Here is a 22,152-nt window from a genome sequence, read left to right as displayed (position 1 = left end):
GTATTTTTGTAGACTGTCCCTCCATTGGAATTTTTCTCTTAATCAGAGGATGAGGGGGCTACAACCACCCCCCCCACTTTTACTCTTGGAAGGAAGTCAGGTAGGCTGCCTACACTAAGGGGCTCTTCATCCTTGAGGGAGGAATACCTACATAAATTTTTGGAATTCTTCTCTATGGACTTGATTATTTTCCTCATATATTTATTTATTCAATTATCTATATCAGTAGAGACTGATGAATATTTATATTTTACTTTGGGTTATAATCCAGTAGTACTGGACTTAGTTTGTTACTCAGATTGTTTCCAACTTTGGACCAACTTTCAGTTGGTTTCTGTATCCTTTTGACGGATCCCCATCATTGCGGGGGGGGGGGGGTGTGTGTGTGTGTGTGTGTGTGTGTGTGTGTGTGTGTGTGTGTGTGTGTGTGTGTGTGTGTGTGTGTGTGTGTGTGTGTGTGTGTGTGAGAGAGAGAGAGAGAGAGAGAGAGAGAGAGAGAGAGAGAGAGAGTGAGTGAGGCAGTGCAAATGAGGGAGGGGCAGAGAGAGAGAGGGAGACACAGAATCTGAAGCAGGTTCCAGGCACTGAGCTGTCTGCACAGAGCCAGATGTGGGGGTCCAACTCACAGACCGCGAGATGGTGACCTGAGCCGAAGTCCGAGCTTAACGGACTGAGCCACCCAGGCGCTCCACCTCCCTTCTTCCATACCTTCATGGTTTCCTCCACACAGCCAGCGCTCTGCCTGCCTTTGTTGTTTTGTGTTCTGTGTGTCTCTTCGTTTGGCTACTTCCTACCCATTTCTTCCAGACTCCACTCAGAGGCCAGCCCTCTAGATGCCTTGGCTAATGCTCTCCCTCCCGCCCCTCCCCCCCCACCCCCTGCAGAGTTAGGTTCCCTGGTGCAAACAGCCCTTTGCACATCCACGCAGTCAGTGCCATGTTGCATCCTCCTCTTACCGTGAGCATCTTGAGCGAGGACTCCTACCTTTGCACTGTCGGTGTGTGCAGGTGCGCAGGTGTTGGATAAATGAGGAGCAGCTGCAGAAACTGAAGCCTGATTAAGTGCGTGACAACTTCAGAATTTTAATCCGAGAGGGTCTCAGGTGGCATTTGGCTTGCAGAAGTTGAGCCTTGCAAACCACATTTGCTTCGCACTTAACAAGTGTAAGGAAATTATAGTTGTTGAAATTAGAGATGGGGAGATCAGGCCAGCCTGTGTGGGCGGGCCAGCAATGAGTGTGGTCGCCTCCCTCTACAACCTCATGGAAGCAGATTACATGGGAACTCCTCCATGAAGGTCGCACAGCTAGTTCGCGGCAGACTGGGACTGCATCCTGGCTGGATTTGTCTGACTCTAGGGGTACCAAGATTTGTCATCCTGGGCGGCATTTAAGTGCTTGAGATCACCCACCTTGTGCACAAAGACCAGCCTAGACCTAACGGAGCCGACAGCGAGGCCGAAATCCCAGCCTTCCCTAAGGCGGAAGGGTGCAAGGGAGCACAGCTGTTTCGGGTGGACCCCAACCATTCCTACAGCTGCTCTGCATTTGCGGTGACTTGGTGAAGAGAACTACACCTCCCAGGAAGCAGCGCGGCCCCCCTGCCCCCACCTACGCCCCGCCCACCCTGCCCCGCCCCAGGGCGGCTCCTATATAGGGGCCCGGCCTCCGGCAGAGCGCGGCGCAGCGAGGGTGTGCGGCGAGGTGCTGGCTTCGGGGGGAAGCGGCCACCACCGCCGGCCTCCGCCGCTCCGCGCCTCTCTCCCGGCCACCCTGCGCCGCCAGGGCCCCGCGGACCTGCAAACCCGAGGCCGAGAGCGGAACTGCCCTGCCGTTTCCCGGGCTCGGGGATCTCGGGGCTCGCGATGGCGATGCGCCGCGAGGAAAGGCGAGGAGCTGCGTGGGGGCTGAGTGTCCTCGGAGCGCCGGGACGCGGGGAGCGCACGCCCCCGGGCTGGGGAAGCTGCCGCCCCGGGACCCCCTGGGCCAAGTCCCTCCATCTTCGCGGCGCCCGAGCACTGAGGCCGGGGCGGCCGGCGCTCTGGCCTTGGATGGAAAGTGGGAGATGGGATGCGGGGCTCCGGACCTCCTAACGTGGATTACTTGGTGCGTCCCAGCCGGGCTCAGAAGACTCAGGACCTCCCTCCATCCTTGGATTGATTCATTCCACCTGGCCGTCGGGTCGCGTTACCCGGAGGTAAGCTTCCCTGCGATTGGAGGGAAGGGGTTTAAGTGGATGCGTCTCCCCCTCCCCCCACCCCACCTCGCGATGCTTTCTGAAGGTCTTTGGACTGAAATTGTTGCTGTAGTGACATCTTCGCAGAAGTCGTTTGGCCGTCCCTCTGCCTCCAGGCGGAGCCGACTGGCCCGGTCGCGGTGGTCAGCGTTCATCCCGGGCGTTTGGGGGTCCTCGCTGTCCGGCCTCCAACGCCACCAGGCCTCTGGCTGCCTCGCGGGACAGACCCTCCGCGGGGGGAAAGGCCCCTCGCGCTTACCTTTATCCTTGTCTCCCTCGGGGGCCCGTTACTTCGGGAGCTCGCTGCCTCTGCCCACGGGCGACCCAGAACGCGGCTGGGGCGCAGCGCCTGGCGGTGGCGCCCGGGCCGAGCGCCTGTCGCCGTGCGGGGTGGGGGCTGGGGCGCTTCTGGATGTCCCTGTCGCCGGTCCTTTGGTGAGCGTCTTTGCTGCAAGGCATCCCCGTCAGGAGGACGCCGGGGTGGGAGACAGCAGGATTTCGGTCCACCGCGTCCACACGCGCCCCTACCCGGTACATCCCCACCCCAACGCATTCTGTTGGTGGAAGGGGTTTCAGGGCCAGCGATGCGGGGCGGGGGGACTTAGTCTGGAGTCCTGAACTAAAAGCAAACCTATTCTGAACCGCAGCTCCTCCTTTCCTTGTCCTTTTGTGTCGGTACTGTTTGGGGCAACTCAGTGCCTGTCACTGAGTAGGCTACCAATACCTGTTTGTTGAATGAATGACCGAGCGACCCCGCCTGGATGTACAGATAAAGCTGGGTCCTCCTTTACCTTCTCCCTTCTTGCCAGTTGTCCTCAACTCCGGGACAACGGTTCCCCCCCACCAAGACGGCTTCCTGGAGATGCTTTCCCAGATGTGGGACTCCCTTCCCTCCTCCCAGCCTTGTTGACCGTGGTTTATTTCCAGCCCAGAAGTCTGTCCTGCACTGTCAATTTCTGGAAGCTGTCAGGGGTCTCCCTTGGTATGTCCTTAGGACGCCATGCCTCCAATGAGCACCTGCTTGGGGAAGAAGGGAGGGCCAGGCACCAGGAGGGCAGGAAAAGAGATAATGTGTGTTGGCGCTGCCCCCTGCCCCCAGGAGTCTGCGCCTCTGGCCGTGCCCAGGTCCTTGGACCTGCCTACATTGGTGTGGCACCTTTTCCTTCAGCCCTTCCCCACCCTCGCCCCCAGCCAGCCCCTGGGAGACTGTTAAACTGCCCCACGATTGACTTTGAACTCTTCTCTGCACCTCACTTTGACCTTCGAAGTCACCCATGTTCTCTCTCTTGAGAAAACTACAAAAGTGTAAAGAGCAGGAAAACAAATACCCAGTTCCAAGCAGTGCTGGCAGCTTGACGTATCTGCTCACTGCTGAAATCTTGCAATATAGACAACTTGGTTCACTGCTTGTTTCCTCCCGGCTCTAAACGGTTCCCCACGTCACAACTATGTTCCGTGGCAGGTGTCAGCCCCTGATCTGCCTGACATTTCCCCTCCTGTCGGGCACTAAGGTACTTGGAGATTTTTACCCTTCGAACTAATGCGTTGGTGAGCATCTTTCATGCATAAAAATTTGTCCACTTTTTGAATGATCTCTTTCGGAAAACTCGGAAAAATCACTCTCTCTGCTTGTAGTCAGAGTCACGGCTGAAGTGAGGGGAAGGCCCCCCTGGGCAGACGACCCCCCGGTGGGCTTGGAGGAGGAGAGCCCCACGCACCCATCCGACTGGGAACCAGGGCACAGTAGGCGCTGGGAAGACACTTGTGAGGAAACTCAGTGTTCCGTTTCGGTTTTCCGGAAGCCAAGAGCTGACCAGCGCTGGGATGAGAGTAACTTAAAATTTGCGTCCAGGATTAAGCCATAAATTATTTCAGCAAGGCCACAAGCTGAGATTCCGCGGGCAGCTGGATTTAAAATGCTGTTCTTTTTAAAAAGGATCAACTTTTGATTTGGACGGAAATCTAGATTGACAGGAAAGTCACCAAACTCGTACATGGAGTCCCCTTACACCCTTTGCCCAGCTCCCCTAAAAGTTAGTATCTTATGTGTCCACAGTGTGATGTCACAGCCGGCCACCGAGCCTGACTGAATACTTTGAACTCACTTTCAGGCCTTAGTCAGGCTTTTCCAGTTGTCCCACTAATATCCTTTTTCTGGTCCAGGATCAATTTAGGATCTTGCCCTGTGGAAAATTCTGTCTTGTATTAAAGGGAAAAAAAAAAAAGTGGGAGTGGAGAGGGATTCAGAAGACCCTCTTCTTCTTTTTATTTTTTAAAACCACTTTATCGAGGTGTGGCTGGCTACACAAAGCTGTACACGTTAGATGTGTGTAACTCCTTGGTAACAAGTATATCCCTCGAGATCCTTGCCTAGGCCACAAACACCCACGGCCTCAAAAAGCCTCCTCCCACCTTCTTTATTATCATTCTTATTTTGTTGATAAGAACACTCCACAGAAGATCTTCCCTCTTAGCAAATGTTTAAGCGTACAATGCAGTATTGTTAACTTCGGAGGCTGAGAGAGAACACTAGGCCTTATTCATCTCAGCAGACCGTCTTTATTCTGGAAAAGGTTTTAAATGGAGATTGCTTCCATCTCCTTCCCCAGGTTAACCTGCCCCGTGTCCCTCCCCGTTTATGGCCAGCACTACCGCAGAGCCCCTTCAGAGCCTAGAGGAGACGGGAGACCTGTGACCGCCAGAAACTCCCCTGCGTACCCCTCCTTCCTTCCTCTCCCCCCCCACACCGCCACTGGGAGTGAGTCGTTTAGTAAAAATTGGGTTATAGCCTGATCTGTCCAGACACGTCTTCCACGGGGTAGGTGGATGGTTGACATCCGGTGTGCGTGAGAGCAAGCCGCCGAGCACCCAGTCACCAAATCGGCGGCTGGCCAGTCCAGCGCGCCCGTGCGGGTGACTCACGCCGGCCCGGGCAGCAGGTGTGCCGGCTGCGGCGCGTGCAGCCTGGCAGAGACCGCGCTTCCCGGGTATCCGGGCACACTTAAAGGAACGTGCGGTTCTGCTCTTGCCGCACACCGATGTAGGGCATTGCCAACCCATCTGGGGCTTAGGAAGTGATCCCCCTCTTCTTTCAGGGGCTTCCTTCTCCCGCCGGGGGTGAGGAGGGCCAGCCTGAAGGGGTTTGGGAAGCGGCTGACGGAGTCTCTGCAGAAGGACCACCGAGGTCACGGCCGAGGAAGCCCAAGAAAGACGCCCTTCTCCCACCCCTGCCGCAGAGACCCCGTTAGCTAAAGCCTCTGCCAACAGTGTGCACTCAAGTTAGGGCTGTCCGCTCCAGCTTGGAGCGGCTGCCCGCACAGAGGGGAGTGCTGCTTCTCCGGGTAAGGCCGCTTTGAGTCACCTGGGTCTCAACACACAGCGAACTTCAGTTGTCCAGGTGGAGTTTCTGTGCTGCTGTTAGGGTTTGGTCGTCTGGAGTGGGCTTCTGTTCCTCTTGGAAGCACTTCCTGTTCTGTCTTGTGAGCTGGAAGATTCTCCTTCTCCCCCACGCCCCTTCTCCCCCTCTCCGCACTGTCCCTCTCCCCTCTCTCCCCTCCCCCTCTGCCCACCCCCATCCTGTGCCAGAGTTTTCCATAACCAGGCAGCTACATGGAGGAGCATAACAGGAAATCTTGGTGGGAGAGGGGTTGGGGATGTTGTGACTAACCAGTTCTGGAACAGCCCTTCTGTCCACACCTGCCTCGTCTCTCTCCTCAGTGACTCCTCACCGGCCCTCCCTCCAGAGGCTCTGCCCTTCCCAGCTCGGCGTGCTCACAGTTAGGACCGGTCACTTAGCTCCGCTCCGCGGGGTCCCTCAGGTTGCGGTTTGCCTGAGAACAGATGTCTTGGAGAACTTGTTAGAAATGAGCACGGAAAGCAGCCAACCTGCCCTCCCCCACCTTAGCAGGCCCGGTTTCCGTATGGGTGGGGGCAGGGGGCGAGCTCGGACGTCTCCTCATTCCAGTACAGATGGATACAGATGGATACCTTTAAGACTAAGAGAGCTGACCGACCTCTTGCTCTGCAAAGCCTGGAATTGAGCCTTTTCCTTCTGAAACTTACCAGACACAAAGCTTCTCTTTTATTTTTTCCTCCTCCAGGAAGCCTTCCAGGCTTACCTCCACCTGGTGTGGGCCCCCACATGCTCTTAACTCAGTTTGTTGGTTTCGAAATGTAAAGTCTTGAAATCAGGTATCGTTTGTGCTTGGTTAGGACAGAGATGGCTGCCTTCGGGTGAATGACAGAGGATCCACGGTGTTGGGCTTTGGGAATAAGTTAGATCTCCAGGCTCTCCCCCCTCTACTCCCCCGGATTTGTGGGTTCCCCGGGAGCTTGGAGAAAGGTGCCTGGTGAGAGGCCGCTTCCTGGTACTTTGTGATGCCCACGCAGACCTCTGCCATTACTGCTTCTGGACAGTGTTGTCCTTGGCTACGTGCACTGTTGCCGTGGAGCTGGCCGGGGTCCTCCACGGGAAGATAGCACCCCTTCTTCGCGTGGCACATGCACCCAGCTCCCGCCCCACGAGGAAGAGAAGGGTCCTGGACGAATGCCTTCACTTCGAGCTACACCGTTGGCGAGAAAGACGCCCTGTTCAGAATCGCTCGCTCTGAAGACTCTGTTTGTGCCCGAAAAAATGTCTATACAGACCCAATCCAGGTCGGTCACATGCCCTACCAAAGGCCCCGAGGAAGCATCCGAGCGGTGGAATGCTGAAAAGGCGGGTTTCTCTCAAAGCATTCTTTCTGCGACGTGAATCATCGCCTCCTCCCGTAGTTGGTTTGTTGGTACAGGTTTTCACATAGAAGCCTTGAAACCGGCGCTTTCTGTAGTTGGTTAAGACGGAAGCGGCTGCATCAAGACCAAGGATGAAGGTCTGGGGCCTGGGAGATCAGCCAGGACGTCAGCCTCTCCCCTCAGCTCTGAGCACCACGCCCCGCCCCCCATCCCACCATCCCACCATCCTTTTGAAAATGCCCTTGGGTCTGATTTTAGTGGTTTTTCTGACCTGTTTCTTTTTTTTAAATTTTTATTTATTTTTTTACTGTTTTTATTTATTTTTGAGAGAGAGAGAGAGAGAGAGAGAGAGAGAGAGAGAGAGAGAGACAGCATAAGCAGGGGGGGAGGGGCAGAGAGAGAGGGAGACCCAGAATCCGAAGCAGGCTCCAGGCTCTGAGCTGTCAGCACAGAGCCCGACGCAGGGCTCGAACCCATGAACCTTGAGATCATAACCTGAGCTGAAGTTGGACGCACAATCGACTGAGCCACCCAGGCGCCCCTGACCCGTTTCCTTTCTTCAAAAGTGACATGGTCTCACTCCAGAATTGCCTTCTCTTTGGACGGAGAAGCCTGAGTGGGACCGGACAGGACCGGCCGTCTCTGCTGCCCTGGTGTCCATCCGCTAATGTGTTAGCCACGTCACAGCAAGCTATTTTTTTAAAGTTTATTTATTTATTTTTAGAGGGGGGGGAGAGAGAGAGAGAAAGAGAGAAAGAGAGAAAGAATATCCCAAGCAGGTGTGGCATCATCTGCGTGGATGCCAATGCGGGGCTTGAACTCATGGATCGTGAGATCACCACCTGAGCTGAATCCAACCCTTAGCGGATGAGCCACCCAGGTGCCCCCATGGGTGCTTTCTGAGCCACCAATGGACTGTTCCCTTTCCCTCACTGCAGACACGTGGCCGATCATTTGCCAGTAGGCTCCCTCTCTGGTAGCTTCTGCAGGTAATAAGTGCCTGCTGGATGCTTGCTCAGACCTTCCTACAATCCCTTGGGTTCTTCTCTTGTGGCCAATTAAAAACATTTTAACCCTTTACTGTTGGCATGCGGCTCATTCACACTGCCTTTCCATCTTCCCACCATCCATCTCCAGAACTTTGTCAGCATCCCCCCCTGAACTGTGCCCGTGAAACACAAACTCCCTGCTGCACCCCCCGCCGCCCCCCACCCCAGCACCTGGCAACCACCATTCTGCTTTCTGTCGCTATCAATAGGGACCTCATGTAAGTGTAATCATAGAATGTTCGTCCTTCCGTGTCTGCCTTCCATCACTGAGCATAATGTCCTCAAGGCGCCCCCAGGTTGTAACAGGTGCCACAGTCCCTTTCCATTTGAAGGCTGAATGATTTCCCGTTTTGTTTATTCGTCTGTCCATTGATGGCCACTCTGGTTGTGTCCACATCTTGGCTACTGTGGCTAATGCCGCTTACGAACCCGGGCGTGCAGGTCTCTCTGTTCGAGTCCCTGCTTTCAGCTCTTCTGTGGGTCTGCCGGGGAGCAGGCCTGCTGGATCACAGGGTCATTTCATGTGCGAGGTTTTATGTTTTTGTTTTGTTTTGCTTTTTGTCTTGTTTTCTTGAGGATCCGCCAGCCCGTTTTCCACAGCAGCTGCGGAATTTACATTCCCGTCGGCAAGGCAGAAGGCTTCCAGTTTTCCCACATCCTTGCCAAAATGTCTGTTTTTGCTTTTTCGGTAATAGCCATCCTATTGAGTATGAAGTGGCACTTTCATTTGAAAGGCGGATGGACCAGGATGGTTAGATTTCCTCCGCCCTGGCTTACACTCCGGATGCCCGTGGGTCTCCTTTTGTCTCAGAGGAAAACTCCTCCCCGGGGGGAGAGTGATGGGAATGAGGAGCGGCCGTGGGCAGGTAGCGGTCGGCTCCCAGCCAGCCTTATATGTTTCTCTTTGTAAATTAAACGGTCTGCTGATCTAGCGAGTTCTTTAGCTCCTTATTATTTGCAGCAGAATTTTTCGGGTGATTCTGGGTCCACATCCCATCTGGTATCAACCTCAACCTGGTGGAATTGTCAGGCGCCATCCCCATTTTGTTTTTTTCTGGAAGAGACTATCAAGGCACAGGTGAGTGATGTGAGGCAGGTAGATAGTGACCCGGAGGAACGGGGTCCTGACTCTTAACCTGGTGCGCATGCGCGATGGAGAGTATTTTGGAAGTGTTGGCGCGGTAAGGGGCGGGCGCTGGGAAGACGGAGATTGGCTCTGCCACCGGGAAGCCCTCCAAGGGGGTTCTATCTTACAAGGTCAGATTTCATATATGAAGTTTGCCGGCTGTGGGTTTTAAAAGAAATTTAAATTCTTCTTCCTTGAAACTCTTTGCCGTGCTGTCACATGGCCGAAGACCTGTGTCTCTGAGCACTCGGGCGCCGTGTCAGATGGCTGTCGCAGCTCCCATGGAGAGCCCCAGTGAGTGGCTGGGTCAGGATGACCAGCCCCGTCTCAGGGTTTTCTGCCTGAAGCTGCATGTGAGCCCCGAAAGCTCAGTCTGTTCCGGTCGGTCACTGGACAGACATCCCAAGTGTGCATCCAGCCTCCATGGGGGGGGGGTGCTTGCAGTAAGGGGTGTCACTGGCCTGGGGCTTGGCTGTTCCCCAGGGTTGCCTCTCTCAGCCTCCGTCCGCACCTTCCCCACGTGGCAGAAGGAGGGTGACCTTGTGTCCCTGGAGCCATCATGAATGTGGTTCTGTTTCATTTAAGTTTTTTTCATTCTGATTTTATCTTTTTAAAAAATTTTTTAATGTTTATTTATTTTTGAGAGAGTGGGAGAGGGGAAGAGGGGCAGAGAGAGAGGGAGACACAGAATACGAAGCATGCTCCAGGCTCTGAGCTGTCAGCAAAGCACCTGACATGGGGCTCGAACTCACAGATCGCAAGATCATGACCTGAGCCAAAGTTGGACACTTAACTGACTGAGCCACCCAGGGACCCCTTTATATTATTATTTTAGAGAGAAAGAGCACATGAGTTAGGGAGAGGGGCAAGAGGAAGAAAGAGAATCTTTAAAAAATTTTTTTTTAATGTTTGTTTATTTTTGAGAGAGAGAGAGAGAGAGATATAGGGTGAGCAGGGGAGGGGCAGAGGGAGAGGGAGACAGAATCCAAAGCAACTCCAGGCTCTGAGCTGTCATCACAGAGCCTGACATGGGGGCTCAAACTCCCGAACTGTGAGATCACGACCTGAGCCGCAGTTGGATGGTTACCCAGCTGACCACCCGGGCGCCCCAAGAAAGAGAGAATCATAAGCAGGCTCCTTGCTCCACATGGGGCTTGATCCCACAACCCTGGGATCACGACTTGAGCTTAAATCAAGAGTTGGATGCTCAATTGAGTAAGCCACCCAGGCGCCCTTGTTTCTTTTTATTTTTTTTAAATTAAGCAGCAGAGAAACAAAGTTCTTATTCCTACGGACGGGGTGACAGAACAGGATGGTCCCAAGCCGGAGGCGGCTTTCTTCTCTCTGGGGGAGGGGAAGGGAGGAGGTACTTACCCTTGACATCTCCCCCTGGCTCTGCATGTGACCCTTCCTCCTCTGACTTCACATGAGACTTGTCCGGTGGCCCCAGAGTCACCCTGAAGGAGGCTTCTCTGAATCTAAGGGAAGCTGTGGCCACTGGCAAGCCAGTTGGGAAATTTAGATGTTTGGGTTTTTAATTAAATTTCTTCAGTAGAAACCAGGAATGTGGTTAACCAAACAGCTGAGACGGTCCTGCTTTCTAATCCTGCCCTGACCACTGTGCTGTTCTGTCTTTCCTGGAATTGCTTTCTCGGTCACTTCCCGCTGACCTGCTTTTATCCTGTGACCCCCTCCCCTCCCCAGCCCCTCACGTTGGATCTGAGCTACCGTCTTTTCCCCTTTCCATATTCTTTCTTTATCATCCTGGCGTCTGTCGGGCACTGACTTGGGGAAGATGCTTGGGTGACTGCACTCGTGGTTCACAGTCAAAATGGCCATTTGATGTCACCTGTCCCCCAAACTAGGACCTTGTCCTATGCCTTCCGCATCCCGGTGTGCGGGTTCAGCAGACACGATCCGCGAACCAGTGCCGGCCACCAGAGCAGAGGTGTTCAGTCGGGAAAGAAGAGAGAGAAGGCAGCCTTTCATCTGCTCGTAAGCAGGTGTTTCCAGCGTCTCTTTCTTAATTCTTGTAGGCCCGGCTGTGGGCATTATTACCTCTGATGTCAGACGTTAGAGACTTGAAGGGACATCATTAACCCCCAAGAGCTTGGAAGGAGGGAGCCATGGTTCTGTGTCACGCCTGACACTGGGGTCCCATCCCGGCCTAGTCACCGATGTGTGTGTGACATTGTGCAAGTCACTGGGCCTCTCTGGGCTCACTTCCTCGTCACGTAAAAGAATCTGTTTTTAGATTGGGTGCTTTTGGTTGCAAATTAAAGAAACCAATTCTAATTGGCTTTAAGGATCAAGTTTGGGGTGGTTCATTGGTTCATTTGCCTGGAAAGTCTAGGTGTTGTGCTTTGGGGTGATTGGGCTCTCTGCTTTTCTCCAATTCTTGTTATTCTTAGGTTTTAATTCCCTGGTAGACACAGGAAGGCAGAAGTTTTGGCACACCCAGGCCTCTACAGACCCAGAGCAAGAGATGCCTTCATTTTAGCTCTCCAGAACTGGGTGTTGTATGGAAAACAATTTGACAATAAAATATTATGGGGGGAAAAAAAAAGTATGCTCTTAACTAAAAATACTAAGTAACCATATGGCTGGGATCATGTAGCAGCTTTCCTGGTTTCTGGTATATTACTGAATGAATACATAATCTATTGTATTAATACTATTGTACCAGTTTTCATAATAAACAAGTCCCATTTTGGCTCTCCAGAGGGCTGGCCTGGCAGCAGGGCTCCCCCCTGAATACATCCCTACGGCCCAGTGGGGGTGCACTGATTGGCTGTCGGGTGGTCACATGCCTCACAGCTGACCTGTGGGTTGTGGCAGTTTCCCTCCCCCCCTCCCCCAGAGCCACTGGGCTGTGCAAATGGAAGCGAGGGCCTTAGGAACAGGGAAGGATGCAGGGAAGGAAAACATCAGAAGTTCGCTCTGAATGAATTGGACTGTTGGATAATCCACCAGAATGAATGGCGGGCAAGGGGTTAATTGTGTTTCCCATTGTACAGCTAGGACTTGGTTGGGGGTGGGGTGTAGGGGCGTAGTGATGCTCAGTGACAGGTGGCAAATGGATGAACCTCACCAGTTCTTTCCTCCCCGGAGTTTCTGGACCCAGGAGCCTTGTTTCTTTTCACAGGACATCCTCTCGCTCTTGGATTTGGCTCTTGGATCTCCAGATCTGGCCTTGCAGGGGATTGCCCGGGTCTGGGTTCTCATTTACCCATAGGAAAGCATCCTTCCTGAAATAGCGATTTGATGCTGGGCCTGGCAGCTCGCACCTGAGGGGACACATTTTGTCCTATTCCTGGTATGAAAAGCCCAGCGATGGGAGGTGGGGCTAATGGATGTGTGCAGACTTCTTGCTGAGCTCCTGCGTGTGGCCACCCGGGGAGGAGCCCGAGCGCCCAGTTAGACCAGACAGACGGCTTGCCCTGGAGCAGGCACATATGTGGACTTGTTTAGGTGGCTCCATTGTGTCCGCACATTCATGTGTTGTCTGGTACCCCAGTTTCCATGGGCTCCATGTTAAAGACATGGCTTCGCTCTCCTGGCTGTCGACCCCCAGGTGGGGGGGCCCTCTTTGCTTGCTTTGTCTGCGTGTTAGGTAGGCTGTGTTTGAGGAACACTAACTTACACTCATGGGACCTGTGAGCTCTTAACGGCCACCATGCTGCCCTGACAGGTGCTCCCAGCTGCCCTTGTTGGCCATCGTGAGGGGGGGAAACTTCCAATGTCATGGTGATGGATCATTTCTACTCAGAAGCGTTAGTGTCATTAGGCTTTTTAAGCAAGGGTGGTGCAGCGTACTAAAGTGATTGGTATCCTTGTACGCGTGCTACCTGCTGCATTTAGTATTTGCCCCTTTGAATAGATGAGGAAGTCGAGGTTCCCAGGGTTTAAGTCACTTGTCCAGAGCCAGACCTGGATCTGCTCCAGTTGGCATGAGACTGTGTCATCTCGCTGCAGGCCGCGGGCTCGGATCCCTGCTGCTTTTGGAAAGTGCTGAAAGTCACGAATCAGATGCATTTGATAAGGTCTCTGTAGCTGTGATTCCTCCCTCGCCCCTTCCTCCGGAGCCACCACAGACAAGTTTAAAACCGTGTTTCCCCGTCCCTTCTCGGTGACGTTCACGTTAAAAGAAATTTACGCCACCTTAATCCAAAGATTCTTCTACCAGAGTTTGGCTGATGAGCAACTGTCATCAGCTTCTCCCCAGGTTCCAGGCCTTTCCCCGAGGTCTGCCTCTGCTGTTTTGCCGTTCTTCTGTTACTCCCTGCGGATGTAGGACCTGGTTGGGAGGGCTAGAAGCCACTGCGCGCCATCTCCTGGCCGGAGAGTCACGGTCAGCGTTTTAGACCACTTCGTTTCTCTGTAGTATTGTCCGGACTCTGTTGACCTGGGAGGTACTTGTGTCCCAGACATGCGTCAAGGTCATCAACCCCCTTGTTGCTGAAATCCCATCAGGGATGCCCAGGCCACTGGCGTCCTGAGTTGGGTTCCTGTGACATTTTTCCGTCTCCTGCAACCATTGGCATTCAGAGTGATGATTCTGGGGAGGTCTAGCATCTTCGCTCAAGGAGCCTCATGAGGTTGGGTGCACATGTCTGAGGGGGACAGGGAAGTAGGTTGGTGCACGACCAACGTGTTTAATGGAAGTTTTGTGTTGAAGGCTTGTGACTCTCCAATAACAGGACAGTGCTGTGGGTACTTGACTCCTCGAGCTCAAAGCTGAGCTGGGCTTTCCGACCACACCTGTGGCTGGGCCGGCCCTTCGGATGTTCTTGGAAATTGGATGGAGTTGGCTGGTGCTATACCAACACCGCCTCTAAATGCATTAAGGGCAGATGAGAATTCCTTGCCCCTCTGGGGTGCACTGCCACCAGTCCCCATGCGCTCTGTCCTTGACATTGGAGGGTAGAACATAGAGCCTGTGCAGCCTTGGGGTTGGGGAGGGGTGGCAGTCAAGGTGTGTCTAGGTGGCTGGATCTGGTGAACTGAATCCTGGATTCTCCTCCCACTTCTTTTCTTGTCCCTTCTTGGCTGGAAACCTGTGTAAATATTCCAGAAATGGACGAGCTCCATGGCTGTATCTGCTTTGGCTGTCGTCTCTCTGCTCTGATTCAACTGGGGAAGGAAATTTCCACCTTCTAGTCAAGGGGCCCAGTTCTCTTTGGGTTTTCTTCTCAGAAGCCTAGAATTTGGGCTGCAGAATGTAGACTTTGGGAAGTCCAGACTTCAGCGCAGTGACCTATGTGAAGGTGGCTTGGAAGCGTGGTGACTCACGAGCCCCAGGAGCTCTGTTGGCCTGAGTGGGCAGATGACAGTGGGGTGTGGGGGAGGAGGCAGTGCAGTACCCTTGATGGTTCTTCTCTTTGGGGTCTGCGTTGGGCTTGGCTCAACCCACTCTTCCCTGTGACCGGCTAGCCACTCCTTTCCTTAGGGGTTGTGTCCTTCCTGTCTCTTTCTCTTGCTGTCCCTGTGTTTAGTCAGTGACACTCACAGGCAGAAAGGACCTAGGGTCCAAAATTGCTGTGCAGTGGTTGTTCACAATTATACTTAAACTTACCAATGGGTGCTCACTCTTTATTTTTGCAAATTTCTCTTCTATCCAGTCTTTCCTGTCCCTGAATTTGTATTGCTAACAATCTAGTATATACTGGCATGACTGGTTCATGGACATGGATTTTCCTTCTTCAGTAAAATCAGAAGTGTGCATTCACGGCGCCTGGCATGATGCCAACTCCAGTAAAAACAATGTGTACTTGATGAGGTGACAGGTCAGAGACCCACGCCACCCTGCCATTTTGCTGCTGTGGGTGCTGGGGCTGTGGATTCTGCCTAGTTTATCCAGACACATTGCATTGGAAAAATGGCTTTTCACATCTTGCTTTTGGAAGGTGTTACCGGTCTTTGCTCCAAGTAGTCCTGGGCATCGCACGCATCTGTCCCTCGTGCCTACAAAGGGTGGCTCAGCCCAGAGCTCTGGTTTTGCTTGTTTTCAGTCTCCTCATTTGCCTTGTGGCTCTGGGCCGGTTCTGCCACCTCGTGGGGTACCTTACAGTGTACTCGATGGTTCCTGGATCAGCGTCAGCGTAGAGGGTGCCTTCTTGTTCCCCTCGCCGGTGATGGCAGATTTCCGTGAGCAGCGTGGGCAAGATGAAACGCCTGACCCTGCCCAGCCCTTCCTGCCATACTGCTCGGCCTCTCGGAGAGGCGCTCAATTAAACATAAATGAAACCAAAACCTGCAATGGTCCCGTGGGGGCAGTTTTCCTAAAACATCATTTGTGATAGTTTGGGATGTGTTCAGAAATCAGCGAGGGTGACCTTGTACCAAAATAAATATCTCGAAGGGTAAATTACCCTCTCTGCCCTGTGGCTGAAGAGAATTTGACTTATTTAAGGGCCGGCCTGTTGCTGCTCGCCTCCCCCCTCCACGGTGAACATGTGGACCCAGACTGGTTCAAAGGATCGATCCTTTAGTACGGTGTGACAGACGCCCTTCACTTAGGCAGAAATGAGATGCTTTTCTGCTCGCTTGATTTGGGAAGTGGACCCAGCTGCAGGGCACGCGGCCATGGCCATGTCACCAGAATTCTCCGCGGGGTTGCCTCTCTGCTAGTGTTTATGTGGCCTTTGAGGCCCAGATGCCTGGTTATATATAATCTGAATTGTTCTGGGAGGGAGCCATCCTCGCCACGCCCCCCCCCCCCCCCCCCCCCCCCCCCCCCCCCCCCCCCCCCCGTTTCCCTCCCCCCTCCTCTTGCGGGGAAGTGGGGAGGAGAATCCTTCCCCCTTTCTGCATCTGTGTCTTTAAGAATTCTCTCCATTGTAGCCCCGGGACAGAGACCCTTCTGTGAAAGTCTGTCCGAGGCCTGTCCTCGCTGACACCCCGCCCCCCATATTAAAAGACCATCGGAACAAGCTCCCCATTCTCCTCTGGAGAGGGTCCCTCTGTCCCAAGCCAAGCAACTCTTAAGGGAGCGTTTATCCTGGGACACTCAGCTTACAAAGACTGCTGCGGCTCAGATAAACTCGCTCAGACCCGCGGGGAGGAGGACAAAACCCCTTTCTTCTCACCCCTGCGGGGAGACCAATAGAGACTTTGTGCTGGAGAGCAGGGGTCTGAGCCAACAGAGGAGGGGTCTGTGGTGGGGCTGGTGGAGAGCCTCCTGGGTTATTATCTTATCAGTTTATCTTTGGGGGGAATCTCTGCGGGGAGCAGTGGACGGTCCCCAGCCTCCCCGGCTCTGGCTGTCCCCTCTAGGTCTGCAAGTCGATGGGAGGAATCCCTGATTTTTTTTCTTCAATGTGTTGGGTAGGGCGGAACTCCCACAACTTGGTGGGTGGGGCCAGGGTGTGTGTGTGTGTGTGTGTGTGTGTGTGTGTGTGTGTGTGTGTGTGAGAGAGAGAGAGAGAGAGAGAGAGAGAGAGAGAAAGAAAAGATTCTTGGTCTAGGGGCACCTGGGTCACACATCGGTTGAGCCTCCAGCTTTTGCTTTTGGCTCAGGTCATGATCTCAGGGTTCGTGGGTTTGAACCCCACGTCGGGCTCTGTGCTGACCGCTAAGAGCCTGCTTGGGATTCTCTCTCTCCCTCCCTCTCTCTCTGCCCCTCCCCAACTCATGCTGTCTCTCTCTCAAAATAAATAAACTTAAAAAAAAAGAGTCTTGGTCTGAAGGTCTTTGGGTGGCAAGCATCACAGATGAATTTGCCCACCTGGGAACGTGCGCGCGTGTGTGCACACGTGTGCACGCGGGTATGTGGGCCCTCCCTTCAGCCCCCGTCTGTGGCCATTGCCGTAACTCTGGCGTAGCCTTTGCTACATGTGGTGAGAGGTAAACCAGCAGCGCTGTGATTCGCTGTTGGAATTGGAGTCTCCTAGTCGACACCTCCGAGGCCTGGCCTGGCCTCCCCAGGGGGTGGGTGCCTGAACTTCCTGCCTTGCAGTGTCTGAGCCTGGACCTCTCTCTGCTGCCCAGCAGGGGGCCGTGCCCGAGGGCCCAGCACAGCATGTGGTGGGCGGGGAAGAGCTGAGGGTGCCAGGGTCACGGTGGAATAGGGGTGCTGCCAGGCTCCAGCCTTCCCGCCTCGATCTCCTGCCGTGTCCTGCCCCCACCGCGGGCTGGAGATCTGCTCAAGGTGCTAAAAAGTGAAGCCGTGTGTGTTCTGGTCTCTCTTGCACCCCTGGCAAGCCTGTGTCCTTGAGTCCTTGAGGTACTTGGCTCCCGCGCCTGCCTGCCAGTGGGAAGACAGGCCTACTGGGGCTGCTGGGGCGGGGAGAGGTAGGGGAGGCCTGGCTGCGTCAGCCAACAGCCTGGGTCCGGGTGCCTTGCTGGAGCTGGGGGCCAAAAAAGCGCCTTCCCCGCTGATGTCTGAGAAAGGGACCCGAGACCCAGGCCCCAGCCCCAAAGCTGTGACTCTCTTCCATTTTGTTTTCTCAGTGTAGGGGACCATGGGAGCTGACCTGCCTGTGGGAGTTGGGTGGGGGGGGCAGGAGGGATGGCTCCTGAAATTCACGAGTCACCTGTGTTCTGTCTGCATGCTGCTGCAGCTCTGGTCTTCCTGGGGATGCCAGGCGGGAGGGGAGTGCCTGGTGGTGGGGGAGGGACACAGGGGCAAGGCCTTCTCAGCAGGGCTTTCCGGCCAAGGGCAGAGTCCCCGTTCACATGTCACAGCCTCCAGGGCAGTCGGCGTCTTTCATCCCGTGGCAGGAGGCTCCTGGGCCTTCCCCTTGTCTGGCGGAGCCTGTCTTGGCCGTGGATTGCTGGCTCCCCCCTGGGCCCACCTGCAGTGTGAACCAGGAGGCCGAGAGTCGCCCGGAATTGCTGCTGGAGGACTTCCTGCAGGGGGGCCGGTGGGTCTCCGAAGCAGGTGGTAGGCACCTATGGGGGTGGGGAAGAGGTGCGGGAAGAGGGGTTTGTGGAATTCAGGATGGAGTTCAGAGGATGTGGGGTGAGAAATAAACCACGCTCCTGTGCACGGTTATGTGGCTCCGTGGGCAGGACGGAGGCAGGAAGGAAAGTGAGCCGGTGGCAGGTTTCGGGGGGTGGGGGAGAAGGCCTGGAGCAAAAGAGGGGAGCCCGAGCTCTTGTCTTGGGGACGGGAGTGGGAAGGGTGGTGGGTGACCTTGGGGTCGCAGACACAGAAGGGCAGGCAGGCGTCAGCCCTGCCGGAGAAGCAGCAAGTCTCTGCATCCTTGGGACGTTCCTGGACTCGTCCCCCAGGACGGGACCAGGAAAATGAGTGTCGCTGGCCCCAAGTCCCTGCTCACCCCAGGGACGTTTGTACAATGGCAGCGTGTACCAGATGGGACCGGGGCCAGAGGGGTGTGGATCAGGGTCACTCCTGGCCGGCCGGCCGCCTTTGTGAGGTGCCCTGCTTGTCCCCGTACCTTTGTTGCTGCGTGAGCCCTCGTTTCACACAGGCAAGTGTTTCGGAACCACTTACTGCCATCTGTGGAGGTTTTGGTGCCACGGATCTATAGATCGGCCGTCCAAGGGACGGTGAAACTTGCCTTGGGTCCAGGTTCGCCTGCTTCTCTCCCGGGCAAGAGAGCTTGGATTGCTTCCCCTGCCCCTCTGTGCCTTGCATCTTTAGGCCAAGTACCGAGGCTGCGTTCCCAAGTTCCGTCCAGCTCTGGAAATAACGCAATCACATATTTTATGATGTGCGTCCATGTGAGTCTGTGTGTCGGGATATGTGCGCAGATCACTTGTCCCTCAGTTCTTCATGCACATTTCCCAGGGGCTCAAGTTGCTCCTCCCCAGAAGGATGTCATCTCACCGTTCCACCCAGGCCCAAGGATGGTGGGACCCTTGCTTTGGCAATGGTGAGTATGTGAGAACCCACTGGCCCATATACAGCCTGGCCAAGGGAGGAGGGGCAGGAGACGCGGCCTGGCGTCAGAAGTCAAGCTGCTGGTCTCCTCGGGGGGGCTCCCCTCTATTGCGTCAGCCCCGATGGGTGGCTGGTGGACGGGCAGCACCAAGTGCGAGGTCCGGGGGCTCGGAGCAGGGGGTCCAGGAGTTGGGGCAGCAGCTGTCACTTTCTGGCTTCTTTGACCCCCGAGGAAAGCCGGATGCTCTGGGGATTGGTCTGTGGGCCTGGAACAGTCCTGGTGTCCGTCTGTGTTTGGGCAGGATGACCCGCCCCTCTTTTGGCCTGTGTTTGCTCACAGTGGCACTGCCCACATCCAGGCGGCCCAGAAGCAGCCCTTTTTGCTGGTATTCAACCCTCCTGGGGCCCCAACATGCCCTCCCCCAGCACGGCAGGTCAACCTCACTGATTTGGGAGAAAAGTCCGTGTGTGGCTTAATCCCTCCTGTCATTGACCTTTTCTTTTCTTTTCTTTTTTTTTTTTTTAAATGTTTTTTATTTATTTTTGAGAGACAGAGCATGAGTAGGGGAGGGTCAGAGAGAGAGGGAGATACAGAATCTGAAGCAGGCTCTGGGCTCTGAGCTGTCAGCACAGAGCCCGACATGGGACTCGAACCCACGAACCGTGAGATCATGACCTGAGCCGATCATGACCTGAGCCGAAGTCGACACTTAACCAACTGAGCCAGCCAGGCACCCCGTCATTGACCTTTCTCAGCGGGCGAAGGGAGCTTTCTTGATGAGGCGTCCGTCTTGGAAGACAGACGGAACCTCGTTCTGTCTTATCATTGGCGCTGTCGATGGCCAGCTTTCTGTGCTCCCTTTGGTTCCACGCCTGATCGGGAGAAGGGAGGCTGGGTTTGGGAGTTACCCACGGGTGCGGTCTCGCTCCAGCCTGAGGCTCACCTGCTAACACACAGATGGCACCTTGAGCCACGGGCAGGTGTCTCCCTGCCCTGGACATGAGCCTCCCGTCCTTGCATAGGGGGAGGTTGACACTTAGCACAAGGGAGACGTTAGAGGGAAGGGGGAACTGGGCGGGCTCGTGAGATAAGTAGCAGGGGTGGGGAGTGTTGTCATGTATTAGATCCGAGAAAACAATACGGGGTTTGTCTCCTGCATATGGTGGTGGTTTTGGGGAGGGGGGCAAGCCGCGATGGACCCAAGCGGAAAGAAAACAAGCATGGGTCTGAGGAAAATGTGGTGACTGCGGGGGGCAGGGAGGAAAGCACGTTTGTTTAGGGAGGTCCGGGCAAGCAGGGGTCGGGGTGCGGGGCAGGGAGGAGGCCTGTGAGGAGCACTCCCAGGCAGGGACGGTGGTCTTGGGCACCTGCACCCCTAAAAGGACAGCAGGCTCGATGGAGTTTGGGGGGTGGCTGGCCCCCGAGGCCTTGCATTCTGGGGTGGGTTTGGGGGAACCATTTGTGGGTGTGGGCACTCGGCTCTGACACACTCCTCCCTGGGGTGGGCGTTCAGAATCACACGGGGGCCAATACAACCCCGTTCTGAGAGAGGAGTTCTGCCCTGCTGAAGTTTGGTCGTTGGGAGTTAACAGGAAGTGCTAGTGCTATTGATTAGCTGAGTGGTTGCTGACATTCTAGCACATTCTGTGTTGCAAGCATCCGTCATTGTGAGGCATGCACATACAGCATACGTGTGAACTCGCTCGGACACACGTGCACGCGACACACACGCTCATGTATTCCTCACAGTGGCCCTGTGAGGACAGCATCGTTAGCGGTCATGGTTTACAGATGAGCACAGAGCACAGAGAGGGCCGGGAACATCGAAGATCACACAGCCATCAGGTGGTTCACGCTGGCCCCAACCCGAAGCTCCTGGGCTGGGGGTTGGGCTTGAGCACTGGGCTGTGCTCCCAGTGAGGGTGGGGGACGGCCGTGTGCCGGTCGTCCGGTCGTCCCGTGGTCCCGTGGTCACGGACACCGTCCCCGGAGCCTGCCGAGGGCTTTGCGTGTCCTCATGCCCTTCTCTCTGCAGGCGGGCATCTTGCAGGAGGTCCGGGATCATGCCCGTGTTCTGTGTTTGAACGAGGGTCTGGAGAAGCCGGCGTGTCCGTCCCGGTCTCGCTGAGGGGGGCCGTGGAGGGGGGGAAGAGGGGTTCGCTTGGCCCCCTGCCTGCGGGGTGCTCTGTCCGCTGTTCTCCTGGCTCTGCCCCCACAGCCCCAGCTCCTGGGCCTTGTTCGCCGTTGATGTGAATCACCCCCACTTTTTTTCCACTTAGGATGGTACATCAGCCTCATGCGGCGGTCCCCTTCAGCTGAGCTGGGTGCCAGGTGGGACACGTTGAGGGAAATGCCTCTTGTCTTCCTTATTAAGTCTTTGGGGTCTGCCCGGTCTTTGTAGGAGCTTGGGTGGGAGGGAGGGGACAGACGCTGTCCTGCAGGGTGTGCGGCCTTGAGCAGGGGTCCAGTGGGTTTTCTGAGGGAGAAAGGGGAGATCAAGGATACAGGGTTCCATGAGGCTGCTCCCTTCCCGGGCCCTTCTGTGAGTCTTCATCTGTATTGATTCGGGGTGTCCTCCCCTCCCCCGGCCCCTTCCCTCCTCCTCCTCCATGCCCGCCCTTCCTCGGTCCACCCTCCTCTTCACTCTCTTCTACTTGTCTTCCCTCCTCCTCCACCTCTCCCTTCCTCCCCTTCCTCCCCTTCCTCCCCTTCCTCCCCTTCCTCTCCCTCCTCCTTCCCTCTTCCCTCCCTCCTCCCTCCCTCCTCCCTCCCTCCTCCTTGCCCGCCCTCCCTCCTCCTTGCCCCTGCATGGCTACCTCTTTAAAGGCACAGTGGCCTAATGATAACCGAGCACCTACTGTGTGTTGGGCTCTGTGACACTCTTTACACCTGCTGCTTCTGTCCTGATGCCAACGTTGGAAGGGATTCCATTTGCAGCTGCTTTTGCTGGTGTGGTTGAGATGTTTAGTGTCCTGCCTGGTGTCACAGCTCGTGGGGGGCAGAGCGGGGACTTTAAATCAGGCCTGGGGACAGGAAAACCGTATCTCCCTGCCCTCCTACCTCTGTTTAAAGCTGTCTCAGCCCCTAGATCCTCTGAGAGGCCCCCCCGGGACCCTTCCTTCCAGGCCATGGCTCCCCCTTGGGATTTTTCAGCACTGAGT

The 22,152-nt window shown here is 55.2% G+C and overlaps 1 long non-coding RNA gene across 2 annotated transcripts in view; it reads left to right on the top strand.

The window, feature by feature from the left end:
- Positions 1-1,701: 1,701 nt before the first annotated feature.
- Positions 1,702-22,152, top strand: part of LOC115282327 — a 157,732-nt gene continuing 137,281 nt past the window's right edge. For both annotated transcript variants that reach the window (XR_003904598.1, XR_003904597.1), the window contains exon 1: positions 1,702-2,195. This is a non-coding gene — a long non-coding RNA (uncharacterized LOC115282327). The remainder of the gene's footprint in view (positions 2,196-22,152) is intronic.

This window comes from Suricata suricatta, chromosome 17 (genome assembly GCF_006229205.1).
Source record: "Suricata suricatta isolate VVHF042 chromosome 17, meerkat_22Aug2017_6uvM2_HiC, whole genome shotgun sequence".
Classification (NCBI taxonomy): Eukaryota; Metazoa; Chordata; class Mammalia; order Carnivora; family Herpestidae; genus Suricata; species Suricata suricatta.
The sequence above is the reverse complement of the archived record's forward strand: the minus strand, read 5'-3'. Positions and strand labels throughout refer to the sequence as shown.